This window comes from Acomys minous, assembly GCF_964271855.1.
Source record: "Acomys minous genome assembly, chromosome: 13".
NCBI lineage: Eukaryota > Metazoa > Chordata > Mammalia > Rodentia > Muridae > Acomys > Acomys minous.
This window is the reverse complement of record NC_140495.1, coordinates 35,447,993-35,466,548: the sequence shown is the minus strand read 5'-3', so window position 1 is coordinate 35,466,548 and position 18,556 is coordinate 35,447,993.

Genomic DNA, 18,556 nt, shown 5'->3' with positions numbered 1-18,556 from the left:
AAAGGGGAATGTTGACCTCTTTAGACTTAGTTCCATTTAGTTGGAGTTGTCCTGTTCTTTGGGAAAATACCAATCTCAGTCTTCAAGATGTTGCGGTCCAGCAACAGCAAATAGCAAACACAGCAGGACAAACAGGCAGCCTTCCTCCTCCTCCTCCTCCTCCTCCTCCTCCATCCATCTCCTTGAAGCCCTGCCTGTCTTTCTCTGGGTTCTCATGTTTATACTCTCCCAGAGTCCTCAGAATTCCACTAACTCCAGCTGGCAAAGACCATGCCCCACTCTGAGCTGCACAAGGTAATTATCAGCTGTGGACAAACTAAAAGAAACTCCACACCCCACACTTGGGATTAAAGCAAAAATCTGTTTACATAACATAACAGTTTCTAAAGAAACTAAAACTTCCACTACAGGTACATTTTCCAGGCTTTATTTCCATTAATACTCTACTGGTGTTTTAACATTTTAAAATATTATCTCTGGGTTTACTGATTTTTTTAAAAAAAATCTGTATTGAATGATTATTAATATTTAATATTGATTTATAACTTTAGTATAAGTCAACAGTTATTCCTTAACCAGTTATATACCCAAGTAACCACACAGAGAGACTAGGATCTATTTAAGTAGCTTAAAGCACAACGCTGAGCAATAATTACTTCATCCTAAACCTCCATGCTAGTGTAGTTTCCTCCCATTCAGATTTCCCACATCATACTTGCTTTTTACTCATATCCTAGGTCCAGCTCACTACTCCTGGTGTTTCCCTGTCCTCTCCACCTGTATCCCTCCTGTCCTTACTGTTCTTTATCCTCCCCTCACTGGCCCAGGATGTCTCACCCTATTCTTTGTTATTGTTCAGCAATGGCTTTTATTGGCAACCCAGAGAACAAATGGTGACATGTTTACACAAACTTGAGACAGGAGATACTTAAAATAAACATCACAATGTAATGTCCAGATTGAAACCAGATAGTGGGGGTAAAGAAATCAGTATTTGAATGAACAAGGGTAAACTGCAAATAGTCCACATTAACGTTATGTAACAATTCTGTCAAAAGTTTTTGTGTGATATGAGATTTCTCTTCTTCTCAGTGCTTTCTCTGGGTGATTTCAGTGACTCCCAGGCAACTCATCTTGGTAATGGCAGCATTTCCTTCTCCTGCGGCCCAGGTTCTTCTCCCCATGCAGACACCACAAACTAGACATTTCCAAATTTGTATTATGCTCTTTTATTCAAAAGCTCTTCTTCTACCCATGTTTCCTTCCTCGTTTTAAAACATATTTTGTTAGGTAAGCAGAAAGGTCCAAAGAAGGTAGCTATTTTTTCTGTCTTTTCGAGTATAGAATTTTACTGTAGACTGTGCATTCCAGTTTCTGAATTTATAGACTTACTCAGTTCACTTCTGATAATTATTTTTTTCATTGCTTTATCCCAGTCCTGAGTCCCATCTCTTCCTTTTGAAGTTTAGTATTATATATTGTGCTTTATGGTAATCTCTGTGACAACAGGCACAATTGTGTATTCAAAAATGGACCATCACGTCCCATGAAAGTCTTCACTTACCAGGAGATTGGGACAGATGTGAGGACATCCTACTGAGACCCTAGGTAAGAGAAATATAGAAGATGGGGAATTAGAAGGACCCAGAAGGTCCTAGAAACCTACAAGAAGAACATCATGATGAGTGAATCAGGACCCAGGGGGTCTGCTCAAACTATTGCACTAACCAAGGACAATACAATAGTAAACATCGAACCCCTACTCTGTTCTACCCAATGGAGAGGACATTCTGCACAGTGATGTGGATAGTGGGGACTGACTTTGACACGAACTCTGGTGCTCCATATTTGACCACTTCCCCTTGGTGGAGGGGCCTGAGGGGACTCAAAGGAAGGATAATCAGGCTACCAAGATGAGATTTGATAACCCATGACTATATAGTCTGGAAGGAGGTCCCCCACAATCATAGACCTAGGGAAGGGAATAGGGTGAAAGTGGGAATGAGGGAGGAATGGGAGGATACAAGTGATGGGATAACAATTGAGATGTAATCTGAATAAATTAATAAAATTAAAATTAAAATTTTTGTAAAAATGAAAAAAACCAAACCCAAACCAAACAAAAACAAAACAAAACACAAAAAAATGGGCCATCAGAGAAAGAATAAGGAAAATGTGGAAACATACACAAGGACCACAATGATCATGATTCATCCATTAAAAGAATAAATAAATAAAATGGATGAACTGGATGATCTTGTGTTAAGCGAAATAAATCCAATACACAGAGTAGTAACATGTCTTTTCTTTCCTATTTAGAAGCCATTGTTTTCCCTGCCTTTATGAACTATACCCAGCTTAATTATTTTGCCAACTGTAGCACCGATATAATAGTAACTAAGTTTATGAAGTCAGAGATGTGCATCTGAGACTGAACTCACATTCTCAGCTTTATCCAACTCTTGTCTAAATCTACGAAGTTTTAGAAGCAAGGCTGGAAAAGAATTTGAGGGGAAATTGTAGGTAAAGATATGGTCCACTGGGCAATGACACATGAGATATAAACAGCCAGGATCTGGTAGCTCAGGGCTAAATCAGACCTCGGGTCAAGGTCTGCAACCCTGGGGAGTGTCAGCCCAGTCACTTGGGGCCATCAGCAGCCTTTGAAATGGAGGAGGAAAGACTAAAAGGTAAAAATCAGATACAACCTTGAGCAGCCATACAGAGTAAGGGTGAGTAGATTGTCTGGGCCAGGAAGTGAAGGTCAAAGGATAGATCCACACTGAGGAATGCATTGATGTGGTGAAATATAAAGAGATTTTTAAAAACGTAAAGAAGTAGAGGGTCAATGTGTGTCATGAGAGAGGACGGAATGGGAGGAGTTACGGCAGAGGCAAACTGTTTCAAGTCCCTGAAAAGTCAAACAAGTTTCTTCCACTCCGTGGTAGAGTGGAAAGGCTTTGAAATGGGTGTCAAAAACACCTGTGTTATAAGTTGGTTCTGACATCAGTCAGAAGTGTGATCCTGGAGAAGTAATTCAAGCTGTCTGGAATCCATTTTTCTCATGTGTAAGATTAGAGAGTTCAAGCTATATAGCCATCTACTTACAAAGCCTACTGTCTTTCCAGAGTATCCTAAAGATGTGTGTGTGTGTGTGTGTGTGTGTGTGTGTGTGTGTGTGTGTGTGTGTGTGTGTAAACATGTGGACACACCTTATAAGCCTGTGTACACATATGTGTGTTCAGGGTATCCTTGTCCATGTGGGTGCACGTGGAAGCCAGAGGTTGATGCTGGGCTCTCTTGTTTAGAGTACTCCTTCATCTTATTTTTTGAGATAGGGTCCCTTTCTGAACCTGGAGCTCATCGTTTTAGGTAGCCTGGCTGACCAGCAAGCCCTGAGAGATGCTGTCTCCACTCCCATCTCAGCGCTAGGGTTTCGAATGGGCGCTGCTACAGTTAGTTCTTTTTTTAAAAAAAAAAATATTTATTCATTCCCTTTACATCCTGATCATACCCTCTCCTTCCTCTTCCCCCAGGCCTTTCCCTCTCTCTTCCCCCATCCCCGTTTCCCTACTCCTCAGAAAAAGGAAGCTCTCCCCCAGCCCATCCCAGCACATCAAGTCTCACAAGGACTGATGGAAAAGCAGGCAACAGAGTCCTTGTCAGAGACAGCTCCTGATCCCCTTACTATAGGACCCACATGAAATCAAGCAGCCCATATGTGCAGGGGGCCTAGGTCCAGTCCATGCCTGGTCCTTGGTTGGTGCTTCAGTCTCTGCAAGCCCCCTGGGCCCAGGCTAGTTGGCTCTGTTGGCCTATTTGTAGAGCTCCTCTCCTCCCTGGATCTTTCTACCATCTCCCTCCACCCCTACTCTTCCACAAGGCTCCTTACCCTATGCCTAATGTTTGGTTGTGAGTCTCAGCATCTGTTTTGATCCACTGCTGGGTGAGCCCTCCCAGAGTACAGCTTTACTAGGCTCCCATCTGCAAGCACAGTAGAGTGTCATTAAGAGAGTCAGAGGTTGGCTCTCTTCCATGGTGTGGCCAGGCATTAGTTGGGCGTTGCCTCAGTCTCTACTCTATACAGATAGTTCTTCCAGTTAAGCTCAAGTCCTCATGTTTATGCATCAGGCATTTTACTCACTGAAGTATCTTCCCAGACTGTCCTAAAGATTTTAAATCAAAGTCTCACTAGTAAGAAAATCATTACAAATACTGCTAGTTAGTAAAGAGTTGCATGGCAAATTCATAAGTCATTCACAAATGAGTGTATTAAAATGTACCTGAATACTAAAATATTAAGTGTGCTAGTAAAATACTACGAAAATATGTAACTGTTTTGTTAATCATGATAGCATCAAGATATTGTTTATAGTTTCTGAAGGTACAACGTTCAGATAGGATGAGATTGGTCATTATAGTGGAAATAAAAGCTTATTTTGAATAGTCTTTAACAGTTTTGAGGGTTTTTGTTCATTTCTAATAAAATATTATTAGACTGTCATTATTTATTATTATTATTATTATTATTATTATTATTATTATTATTATTATTATTAGTAGTATCTTGGCTTTTTGAGACAGAGTTTCTCTGTGTAATAACCCTGGCTAGCCTGGAACTCTATGTAGACCAGACTGGCCTTGAACTCATAGAGATCTGCCTGCCTCGGCCTCCCAAGTGCTACGATTAAATGCATGTGCCACCACACCCAGCTAGACTGTCATTATTTTTATACTGAAGCTTACTTGAATTTAGAGTAGCTTCTTCAGTCTTGTTTTTGTATTTGCTCAGTCTTACTCATGGCTACAATCGTCAATATACAGTTTCTCTACCTGAGTCTTTCTTAAGCATATATATGTCATCGCAGGCATGACTAGGGAGATAACCCAGTAGATAAACACACTTACTTCTTGGGTTTTCCCAATAACAGACTGGAGTTGTTCTCAACTGGAGTTGTTTGCTTGGAGTTGTTCTCAACTGGAGTGGGTAGCAATGGGGGCGGAGTAGGTAAAGTGAAGTAAAAGTACATTAATGCACTCACTGTTGCTATGGGCTCAGACCCGCAGGGACCATCTGAGAAGCTGATCAGCACCTCTAGTCCTCCAGTCCTAGAAGACGAGGACGCTATGGCTTTCCTCCACCATGTTTCATCTTCTAGTGCTTTCTGGTTGTCTTTGCTGGCACTAACTCTCCTTCACTTCAGAGTGGTCCTTGTTACCATAGAGAAAACTTTCTTGGTCATGCAGGATGAGGAAGAGAACAGATGTGCTGTCGTTAGCTGAGGCGTGGTAGCACATGTCTTTAATCCCAGCACTCGGGAGGCAGAGGCTGGTGGATCGCTGTGTGTTTGTGGCCACCCTGGTCTACAAAGTGAGTCCAGGACAGCCAAGGCTACACAGGGAATACCTGTCTCAAAAAAACAACAAAACAAAACAAACAAACAAACAAAAAGACTAGCGTCTGGATTAGGAGGTATGATGAGATGAGACGAAACAAGGCATACAACACCACCAGCCTTTCCCACCCTCTCCCCGAGGCAAACTGAGGATCATGTTTTGGCAATCTATGTATTCAACAGTAATAAATGATCCCTTATTTCATATTTTCAAACCAATATGTCAATGAGAACTGCAATCTTTTCCTTCCATTCTGAGTGCCATCTTGCTCTTGGATGTCTTTCCCTTTCTCTCACTTATGATCATCTTTCCTGAGCCGGGACTCAGTGACCGGATCCCTGAGATGGCAGAGATTTCAGTTCCGACAAAGCTGTTTGATCTCCTGGGAGCATGCACTGTGTGTCACAGCCCTGGTAGTCTTTATGCCTTCCATGCAGAGCTGTGTGTTTCTGCCAAGTGTGTACCCGCATATTCTCCAAGGACAGTGTCTGAACATTGTCAAGGCTTCTAGAGGACAGTAAAACATCAAAAAACCCTGGCTATCCTGGAACCCTCACGGTAGACCAGGCTGGCCTCTGATCTCAGAGATCTACCTGCCTCTCTGCCTCCCAAGTGCTGGGATCAAAGGCGTGTACGATTACAATAATAATAGAGTCAAAGCATAATTAAAAGTGTATTCTAAACAATGTCTTTGAATTAGTGTTTTTTTTTTCTCCTCTGTGGACTTTGGGATGTTTTTGTTTAATTTCATTATTGCTCAGAACTGCTGACAAAGCAATCCAAATCTCATTGTTAGATGCAGTCAGTATCAGTCTTAAATTATATCATGAAATACATATTATCATTGCTATTTCAATTTTCTTTTGCAGATATCACATTGTGCCTTTTACCATTTCTTATTTGTAACACCTTCCCGATGGCTCATACCTGGACTCTCAGGACTTGGGAGGCTGAGGCAGGAGGATTATGAGTGTGAAACCAACCAGAGTTACATAGTGGGACCTTGTGTCAAAGACTAAAAGCAAATAAGGAGAAAAACAACTCTCACACTTCCTGGTTTCCGATGGCTTCTACATCTCTGCGAATGGGCTGTGAGCATCACGGCTCTCCTTCCTACCCGGCACCACCTGTAACCTGCGGACATTCAAACACACCTGTGGAATTTTCTCACGATGAGCTTTTCAACCTCGGGGTTTTAAAGTCTAGCAGCTCTGGACTGCAGAACCATGATGCTCTGAATGTTTGATCACTTGCTATATAATTAGTCCTTTCAGCTCACTTATCCAGATTAATTTCTTGTTATGCTGTTATCATTTTAACAGTTTTCCTAAGGTCCTCACACGCCATATCACCCACTCATTTCCAGTGTGAGCTTCGATGGATTTTTGGAATATTCAGCCCCCAAATAAATCTACACCCGTAGAGCACACACTTCACTTCCTCCCTATGCTAGTTATATGCCTGGGAACCACCAATCTGCACTGGGAATAAGATCCAAGGTTTGTGCTTGCCCTACAAGCACTCTATCATGGAGCCTGGCACTGTAGTCCTAGAATTGCCTCTTCATGAGAATTCTTATATGCAAAATTGTGCAATACTTGCCTTTCTGATTGGCATACTTCATGTAAAGTGATGTTTTCCAGATTAGTACAGGTTACTGTACCCATTAGTACTTTTCCATAGTTTCTTTTGGTCAAGTGATCTAAGTGTGATAACCAGGATCTGGGATGCTTCTCACTGACCATGTATCAAAGGTTGGGTGATCAGCACGGAACTATTGGGAGCAGTAGACCCCTTCAGGAGATAGAGGTGCTGTAAGTCCTCCGAGTCCCCAGAGAAAGCCCCTTGCCCTTCCTTTCTCTTTACTTCCCAGTCACCATGAGGTGACCCGCTTTACTGTACTACATGCAGCCCACCACGCCATGCTGTCTCAACACAGACCAGATGCAGGGAGGCCAACGGGCAGGCGTGGATGGAAACTCCCAACCGTGAGACAAACAGACCTTTTCTCTTTATACGTTGCTTATCATTTTCTCATTACAGGAACAAAGAGCTGATCAATGCAATACCAGTATACACAGACTATATTTGTACATCTATTCTGGACTTGATGGACATTTGGGTTGTTTCTACTTTTTGATTAATATTGGTAATGCTATTTTCAACATTGACTTACAAATTTTCTGTGGACGCAGTTTGGGGTTTTTGTTGTTGTTGTTGTTTGTTTGTTTTTGGTTTTTTGACAGGGTTTCTCTATGTAGCCTTGGCTATTCTGGACTCGCTTTGTAGACCAGGCTGGCCTTGAACTCACAGATGCCTGCATCTGTCTCCCAAGTACTGGGATTAAAGGCGTGCACCACCAAGCCTAGCTCTTTATTTTGTTTTGTTTTTTTTTCATCTCTCTTACCTTCGAATGCAATTGCTTTATATCATATTTAACATTTTGAGAGGCTAATAATATATCTTCCAGGTAGCAACATCATTTAGTGCCCCCACCAGCAGTGGATTAAGTCAAGTCTCCCACCTCCTCACCAGTATTTGTTACCTGATATTTTTACCATTGCCTGCTTAGATGGGGTACGGTGTTCTCAGGTGGTTTCTGTAGAATATATAGCTCTTTATACAGAGTTTTACCTTTGGCTATAAACCCTGAGTACATCCTCTCTGCGGAAATGCTGATTTGTATCCTTTCTCATTAAAATAATCATCGTCTCCTTGTTGAGTCATGAGTCATGCGCGCATATTCTACATATAGATGATTTCAACATGTTTGCTCAATGCTGTGGGTTTTCTTATCACTTCTACAGCAATCTGAGAAGCACAAAACAACAGATGCATTTTTACCGTTGCTTATGTTTTCAGTGCTGTGTCCACAAAGGTTGGCTATAACCCAAGATCATAAAGACTTAGCTCTGTTTTTTTTCATAAGACTAGTAGTAGACCTAAGTCTAGGATCTATTGGAGTTAACAGTATTTTTGAATGCAAGCAATAAGGGTATGCAATTATCTTTTTCCTTTCTTTTTCTTTCCCTTTTCTCCTTCCCTTCCCTCTTTCCACCCTTTGATTGTGTATGTATATTTATCATATGAAACACCATTATCAATGAAACCGCTCTTCTCTCCCCCACTGAATGATCTCAACAAATTATCTATAACAAATTAGATATAAAGTGGGGCCATTAATGAAATTCTATTAAATTGATTCATACAAAAACAAAATAGCAGCAAGTAGTGAAACTCCACAGCTGACATGACAGTTAATGCTTAAAGACAGAATGTTTTCATACTATAGAAAAGACCAAGACAGGGATGTCTGCTCTCACCCAGCTCTGTTCAACATTGCACTGGGTGTGCTACCCAAGGCAATTAGTCAAGAAAATTAGGCATTCAGACTGTGAAGGAAGAGACAGAACTAGCCCCATTCTCTGATGATATGATTTTTTTCTTATGTAAAAAAAAAAACATAAGAAATACAAAATACAACTTTTCATTTGCTAAGAGTATTTAAGGCTACAATATAAAAAATTTTTTCTATCCATCATCAATGTAATGTCTTAAAAAGAAATACTATCTTTTGGCATTAATTGTCATTTTATGTGTGGCATTTGTGGTATTAATTTTTGGCTTTGTTCCTGGTGGTCTTTGTCAGTATGAGGACATTCTCCATTTGTTTACAGTAGGTAAGGTGTTTTCCTTTATCAGGGTGCATGGTGAATTTTGTTAAGTACTCTTTTGGTTTTTCTTTTTTGTTTGTTTTGTTTTGTTTTTCGTTTTTCAAGACAGGGTTTCTCTGTATAGCCTTGGCTGTCCTGGAGTCACTTTGTGGACCAGGCTGGCCTCGAACTCACAGTGATCCACCTGCCTCTGCCTCCGGAGGGCTGCGATTAAAGTCATGTGCCACCATGCCCGGCTTTGTGAAGTACTCTTACCACATCAGATGGCATGGCCATATTTTGTTTCTATTGTTGTTTTGTTTTGTTTTTCCATTGATAGTTTGTATTGCAACAGTTTTTATTTTATTTTATTTTAAACAGCTTTGCATTCCTGGATGTGAATCCTACATAGTCACAGAGTAGACTCACTTTCATTTGCCTCTGAGTTTGATTAGGTTTATTTCAGAGGAAGGATTTTATCTCTATAATCACAAGTGATCCTGCTCTGTGGTGCCTCCTTTCTTTTTCTTTCTTTCTTCCTTTCTTTTTCTTTTTCTTTTTTCTTTCTTTCTTTCTTTCTTTCTTTTTTTTTTTGTAGTGTCTTTGTCAGGTTTTGTTATTAAAGAAACACTGTGATCAGTGAATGAATCACAATATGTTCTCTTTCTCTTTGGTTTTTGTAAAAGTTTGGGACCTGGAACGAATCATTCTGTAAGGGAGAAGCTCGCTGGTGAAATCATCAGCAGTTGGATTTTTCTTCCTTAGGAGGCTTCTTAAATATTAACAGCTCACTCTCCACTCTCAAATCTATTCAGATTTTCTACTTCAGAGCCAGCTGCAGCAGCTTATGCCTTCAGAAATTTGACTTTTCACCCAACTACTGTGGTTTGTTGGAACCCTGCGATCCACAGCATCCATTATTAACCCCCTTTGCATCTATATGGCTGACAGCAATGTCTTTTTCCTCTCCTGCCTTATGTTAGTAATTTGTGCTTTTTCAGTTTATTTTGCTGGTTTTTGATCTTTTTTCATAACATACTTTCTGTTTTGTTTATTCTTTTCTTATCATTTTTTATTCTGAACACGGGAGTCTAGACTGCTTGGCCATCCTGACAGTATTTGTCTTTCTAATTTCATTACTCTCTGCCAAAATATTTATTTCCTCTTTATGTTTGCTTTTAGCTTAATTTGTTCTTCTTTCACAATCTCTTAAAAGCACTGTTATGTCATTGTTGGAGAAGGTTTTTATTTTTTAAAAATATAAACATTTCTAGGTATAAATTTCCCTCCAACTGCTGTCTTAGCTAGATAAAATAATAAATTTTGATATATTGTACCTTCATTTTTCATTTGTCCTAAAGTATTTTGTGCTTTTTAAATTATTTCTTCACTGACTCACTGATTATGTGATATTGTTTAATTTTCATACACTTGTGAATATTCCATTTTTGTTATTAATTTCTATTCCTTGTGATTAGAGAAATATTTTTTACAATTATTATCCCTTTACATTTTTTGAGGCTTGCCTTGTGGACTAGAATATAGTCAATCTCAGAAAATGTCCGAGGGGCTGGAGAGATGGCTCAGTGGCTAAGGCACTTGCTGTTCTTTCAGAGGGCCCAAGTTCAGTTCGCAGCATCCACACTGGGTGAGTCACAATCATTTACAACTCCAGTTCCATGGGAGTTAGACATCCCTGGCTTCCCTAAGATCTGTACTCACCTGCACACACCAACAGGCAGATACACACACACTTACACGTAATTACAGTTAATAAAAATAAGTATATTTTTAAAAGAAAATGTTCCCTGTGTGCTGAAGTGAATGCCCATCCCACTGCTGTGGGGTGGAGAATTCTACAGCTGTCTCCTAGGTTTAATTTGTGTGTGCACCTATGCAAATTTTCTGTTTCTTTTTAAAAAATCTTGCTTGGATTAGTGGAGCGAAAGTATTGAAACATTCAATTAATGTTGGTGAATTGTCAAATGAATATGAAATTGTGTTCATTTTTACTTCAGTTTTTTTTGGGATTATTTATTATTGTTATAGCAACCCGATATTGCTATAAATTGTTGTAAAATGCACTGTCTCTACAAACATTTATTTAAATTTTCAAATCCATTGTGATTGATATAATTACTGACACCACAGCTTGCTTATCACTGCTATTTGGATGATATATTGTTCCTAGTTCCTTTTACATTTAAGTGAGTTATATCAGTGAATATAAAAGTTTCTATATAAACAGAAAATATTTGCATCATGTTTTCTTCTCAAGTATGTAATGTCTGCATCTGATTGAATTATTCAATATATTCCAGTTTAGTAGTAGCACACATATAGATTATTTCTGACATTTTAATTTTTGTCTATTTATCAAAAATCATTTTTGTTACCCTATTCCCCTATGGCTAGCTTTATAATCAAATAAATATGTTCTATAACATTTCAATAGCTACAAGTATCTTCTTTGCTATTTAGAATGTGAGTTTTTTTTATTATTTTCTTTTAATTTAAAAAATTTTTCATTTTTATATTTTTTTCTTTTTAAAATGTATTTTCTTAGTGGCTTGTCAGAGACATGTCACATATATCTTCCTGGAATCTCCTTCAAATTTGTACGAACTTAATTGATAAGAGATAGAGGTGTTGCTTTTATATACCAGACTTAGACATACAGCACGTAGACATGCTACTAATACAATGATATGCCATGATAACTATTATATTTTACTTTTATGCCTACCAAACAAAATTAGAAGAACAATTATGCATTTGAAGTTTGTTACGTTGACCTTATTTTGTAGCATTCTGAGAACTCTATACATGTGGTATGGAATTAAGTCAGCATCTGCATCATTTCCTAAGCTCAGTGTATCCTTGCTCCCATCTTCAGTCTTTACACTATTTTGTTAAGTAGCTCACATTCTTACTGGTTCTTGCTCAACAGTGAATTGTAACATTAGTTAACTTTTGAAATCATGATCCCACAGTTCACCATCCTTAAACGCAATAGTTGAACACTTATGGTCCTCTGGTAAAGTCATCTTGCTCTTATATATATCTGCTGTCTCTGTTGTGGTTTGTGTACCTATTGGTTTGGATGCAGTGGTTTTATTTTTTTAATTTTTTTTTTATTGAACAGCTTATACTTGCGGGCTCAATACACAGTACCATGAAGAGAAAACAAACGTTCACAATAGTAACAAACCATTCAACAATATGGAAGTACATTGTAAGTCAGTTTAAGTCTTTTCACAGATCACTAATGGCCAGAAACAGAAAATGACAAAACCAACGTAGAGTGTGATATGAAGTTAAAAATTACTCAGGATAAATGTGGGGATGCTAAGTAAGTTACATAAAGGAAGGCACCAAAGAAGAGCAAAATAGAGGAGATGAAAGGTTGAACTAAAGAAACAGTAAAGAAAAGGAATGTAGAAGAATATATACAGAAAAGGAGATAAAAGATCAAGACAATACATAAAAAACCAAAGAATAAAAGGAATGAAAAGTCCTCACCAACAGGAAAGTTTCCAGACAAAACTAGACAAATGTAAGAACAAACCCACAAATATATAAGTATATAAGTGCTTTAAAAACTAAGGTAGAAAGTAATATCCCACTCTCCACTCTACTGTGGAGAGTGCTCTGTCCATTGGCTAGATCTGGGTAGGGGTTTAAGGTTTACCGGCTGTAACAAGAATAAATTAATAAAGGAGGAAAAAAAAAAAGAAAAAAAGAATAAATAATAAAAAAAATGAAAAAAAAAAAAAACTAAGGTAGAGTCAACATATTACCAAAAACATAGTAGAAAACAAAAGCGGGCAGAGGGCAAGAGGAAAGAAACAAAATTAGATCAGTATATAAAGGGGAATAAAAAATAAACAGACTTTCAAAATATAATAAAACACTACTAAAAGTGTAGTGAATGTAAAAACAAATGCATGAGGCCAAAAACCAAAATAAAATAAAACAAAACCAAAGACGAGACCCTGGGGTACTTTCTGGATGCTCAAAAAAAAGTCAGAAACTCCCAATTATATGCATGGGGCAGCTGTTCGGTTCAACTTGTGGCGTCTTCCTATTCTTATGACTTGTCCTCATGTTGAACTTGTGTCTCGTAGCTGTCCAATGTCCACCAGAACTGCCCTCACTTAGTAGACTCCCTTCTTTGCATCTGAGTAGGTTCTCCCATCCTCTCGAGCCTCCTCAACTGTATCTGCGTGGCGGCCAATGCTGCAACTGTTGGGAGTGTCTCCCAAAGTTTGGGAGTTGGGGAACCATCCACAACACGGAGATCGGTTTGGGTAGAGAAGGCTATCTTCATGCTTTTAAAGAGGTTGATTAATATCTGAACTTACAAAAATTGTGCAAGTTGTTCACGGGATAAATTTTCTCCTATGATCCTGAATTTCAGTCAGTAGCATTTTTTAAATATAAATTTATTAATGTTGATTAGCTATCATTGGTGCCAACATTGTCAAATGTTAGTAGAGTGTTGTAAAAAAAAAAAGTCTTTGGAAATTCTTAAGAGATGTAGGGAGGGTAATTATTAGTTTAAGGTTGGCCTGAAGTACATAGAGAATTCAAGGCCATCCTGAGCTACATAGTAAGATTTTTTTTCCCCCAGCAAACAAACAAAAAACAGGCAGGGGTAGGAGCTTGAATTTTAGCTCAGTGGTAGAACTCTTGGCTAGCATGTGCACGATTCTGGCTTTTATCACCAAAAGGAAAAGAAGAAGAAGAAGAAAAAGATGGAACCAGACTGCATCGCTGGTGTTGTGTAGTACAAGTATAGAGTGGGAATGTTGGGAGGATAGTAACAAGAAAAGCAGAATACATATTTTCTCATTTCTCCTTCTCCCACATCTTATGTCACAAGAAACAGCATAGCAGCTTCCCAATGTACAGACTGTCCTTGGTACAAAGTTAGACGTGAGCTCTTCCTACTGAGTGCATTTCATGGTGTTTATGTAGACCACTTTGGGAGGAACGGCATCAGTGGTTTTTATCCTGAGCTAGAACCTGCACGTTACAATACGAAACTATCAGGCAAGATGCACCCACTGGTGCAATCTGGCAAGACTGTTTATGGGAGTAACCAATTGCTCTCTTGATTGGAAATGAGACCTGCTCCACAGGAAGGAATCCGTGCCTATAGTTATAAACACTTATCAAAAACCCATGGGTAGGGATGTCACAGTCATATTGATATTGTTTTTCTAAAAGGTCACTCTGTCAAATTGCCTTTTAGATATTTATGTTTATTTACATAGCGTTGTGCTTCCGACTTTCTTCAGAGGAGCTTCTTATTGAAACAGAAAGTAGTTAATGCAGAGACCCAACTCTTCAAAGTGATGAAAAGAAGTGCTCAGCTCTAAATGGGAAAACTGTATCAACGCTTACCTCAACTCAACTCCCCAAACTCAGGCAGCACCACAGAATAGGAAACACAAAGAATGCAAGGGTCAGGGGTTGAGGAGGTATGCTGAGAAAGGTTGGCCTCTGGAGGCTGTAGCCTGCATGTGGCACGTCACTTTGCTCCTTGTTGTCTGTGATGCTGAGTAGTGTCTAATATACTAATTTATGATGCTTCTCTTTCTATTTTTAATATTTTAAATAGTTTATTCACAATACAACCAGATTGCTATCCCCTCACTCATATCTTCCCAATCCCTCCCTCCCTCTTTTATTTATCAGCCTTCTTTCTTGAGATGTCTCATCAATTTACTCGCCTGTCATTTAAGTTGGGTAGTTATGATTACTTTTAAGAGTTATTTACATACATTTTCTAGCTACCAGGATAGGACTAAATTTAAAGCTCTAGGTAGATGAAGCCTGAAGACTCCTGACTTCAGAGAAAAATGAAGAACCTTCCTGGGTCTTCTGGAGTGCTAGGTAGCTCTCACTAGAGAAGAAAATATCCAAATGTTGTGTGCTCTTTCCCCCATCCTATTAGATTCCAACAAATACTCTTCATATCCTACATTTTGAAAAATAATTACTTAAAAAAGTTACCTGGTACACGTAAATAGTTGAAAATCTTAAAGTAACATAAGGGATGGTGGTGACCTAGTCTCAGCTACTCAAAAGGTGGAGGCAGGGGTGTCATTTGGGTCTAGGAGTCCAAGGCTAACTTGGATAACACTGATGTCTCTTTAAAAAAGAAAGTAATGAAAGTGATGGAAAGGATACAGTAAAAAGCCTATTTCCACCCTATTCTCTCAACTATAGGCAACCAACTTATATTAGAGAGGTGTGTGTGTGTGTGTGTGTGTGTGTGTGTGTGTGTGTGTGTGTGTGCATATGCGCATGTGCTTCTTTTATATGTATATGCAGACTACTTTTCAACAATAGTTGAATATTGCACATATTTAGTTTAGCAATGATTCTCAGAGATTATTTCTTATTACTCCGATAACTCTTTGGGGTAGGTGGTATCTATTGGAGAGTGGGCTAACGATCTCTGCTGTGCACCAGTCTACCTCAGAACTCAGTGGTGTAGGACAGCAGCTTTGTCTCAGCAGAGCTGCCTGTCCATGGTTGAGCTGAGGGCTGGATGATATCAGTTGATCTAGCCCAGCAAAGCTGGACATGAACAATCTGGTGCTTCTGCAGAGTGATCGCTGGACTCGTCTTTAGACTGAGTTGAACCAGACCAACTTACTGGAAGACAGATTTCTTTTTACTTCCTCCCATGACTAGTGGAATAGTTAGTTGAATGTGTCATTCGCCTGGCAGCAGATAACTGCGAGAGTGAGCCAGCCTAATCTAAGCAAATCTTTAAAAGAAGCTGCCTGAGTCACATGTGCACATCTAAGCAAATCACACACTGAAGGCATAGAGGACCATACCTGGCCACAGGTAGGAGGGCACTGTCTGTTGACATGGAAAAAGGCTGCAGCTAAGGAAGGTCTGAATGAGTAGGGCTCCCAACACCACCCACCACAAACAGATGCCCCACGCTCTACTCAAGCCCCCCACTCTCAGGCTATATTCAGCCTTCTACTATCATAAGTGTTGGAGCAGTGACTGAGTACATATGTCATCGCCCACGCATGTCACATACCCAAAGTATAAATCCTCGCTAGCGAAACTCTTGATTAAAGGATATGATATGAGCTCTTCTAATTTTGATAGCGCCTGCCAAAACACCGCTCAGAGATGATTGATTGTGACAATTTATGTCCCCACTACCAAAGTTGGAACTCTTATCATTTAAAAAAAGTTTTTGCTACTTTTCTTATGACTATATTATCTTTGCATGACTCTGATTTCTACAATTCTTGCTATAAGTAAGACTCACCATCTTTTAATATGTTGAAAGGCAATTTATATTTTCTTATTTGAACTCATGTTCTCCTGTTGTTTTTTTTTTTTTTCTGTTTTGTTCCAGTATTTTCTCTCTTTTTTTTAAGGAAAAAAAAAAACACCCTTCAGAAACAAAACAAAAATCTATCGGCTGTGGAATGAAATGAACTGGCTTAGCACTCTTACTAATAATAAAGTCTGTATGAGCTCTCAAAAGTTCCTGTCTTTATTTTGAAAGTATTTCCCATTTATTCTTAGAAACTATCACGCAGATATACAATGTATTTTGGACATATCATATCCACTCCCCACTTCCTCCAACTTGCCATAGAGCCTCCCCCAAATGCATTTCCCTCATGATTTTATGTCTTTTTTAAAAAACTCCCATACATTGAATCAGTGTTGCCCATATGTGCTTGGATGAGGGGTTACCTACCCACTGGGGCATGGGCAACCTACCAGCAGCCACTCCCACTGAGAAAGGTGACTCTCCCTCAGCAGCCATGAGCTACCAGTAGCTCCAAAGTTTGGGGTGTGGCTTCAGAAGTCCCTTCTTTCAATCTCTTGGCATTTGTCCATGACAAATAAAAATGTTTGCTCGTACAGAGAGGATTCAAGTATAAATGTTTACCCCTGCCCAATGTGTGATAGCTCTAGGTCAGATGTAGCCACCAAGAGGCAAAGATAAGGTCCTGTTTCCATACTGTGGAGTACTATTCAGCAAGAAAAAAAGAAAAAGCACTGGTTCTTATAACAACAGGAGTAAACCTCAGATAAGAAACAATAAAAGAGCATGTACACACTTCGGTGCTTTTCATGTGTTCAAATCAGATCAGGGTCTTTAACATTCTAGGCACTTCTTTCTCCTGAGATACAGCCCAGCACTCTTCTTCTAGGAAGTTTAGAATTCCTTAACACAAAGCTCGGGCATCATGGATGACTTTGCATCCCATAAAGATGGTTGCAGACATGATGAGATGCCTCTCAGTGTCTGCAGAATTCCGTGGGCATGCAATGCTTACACTCAGGCAGACTGCATTAGCAGCACACTGGTCCTTGTCTACAGCTGGAATGCTGCCCCCTAATGAGCAAGGGCTCCTCAGTGCCTGTGTCTCATTGCTTTCAAGCCATTTTGATAGTTGCTTTTTAGTAAACTTCACTGCATCCATATCTCCTTCCAGGACTATTATTCAAGTTCAGTACAGGTGACCTATGCCATGTACACTGCACCTGACTTTCCTCTGCCATAACCCAAACATGGTTTGACACTGGCTTGACCTCACTCTCCCTAGCTAATACTCCTGAGCTTTTTTTCTTTCACTGCCAAGGAAATGTGATAAATTTATATTCCAAAAATACACAACTCACTTTGGTCCTTTGGCTGTTATATGGGAGACCTAAACTAAATCAGATAAACCATCCAATGTATCAGATTTGAACACTTCAGGCAACACTATGGCCATGATAGCAATTGATGCACTTTAGCTTGTGGAATCAGATTTGCAGAATACCTGAGTGAAGCAGGATTTGTGTACTCAAACTTTGGCCTAAGCCTACCCACTGAAAACTCTCACGGGCACATACCAGATATCTGCCAGTGTTCCAGAATAAGAAAATTGCTGGCTTTGAGGTAGTTGCTTTTGGAAGGCAAAGTGGGGTACTACAAAAAAGGAAGCACGCTGGTGAGTTTTTATTGACTGTATGTTGTTTTTAAATCATCAGTATTGCCTAATAATTGCCCCACGGTGAGCACCACTTGTTGTTAATTTACCAGTATGGTGTAATAATGTATATCATTAGGCCTATAATAACTATTAGAGCAGTATTTTCTAACCCGCTAGCAATCAATCAAGACACAGACATGTGCTGTATTTTAAAATAGCCTTAGATAATTTGGGCAGGGCAGATATTAATAACTTAAACTACTTCTCATAGTGGGGCAGGTTTGGGCTACCTGTCCCAATCCCATGCCATCTGGTTCTAATTCCGGGGTGTGGGGAGACAGGGAGAAGAATGTTGGGAAGAGGAGAGAGCAGAGGAGAGGAGAAAAGGAAGTTGCACCATCATGGGTTAGGTGGAGGAGAAGCACATGGCCGGCGTGGATGGAGACTTGGCCCAGATGATGATAATTAGCAAGCATTTGGGATTATGGATGGGAGGTAGCTTGATAGAAACTATTAGAAGCAGATGGC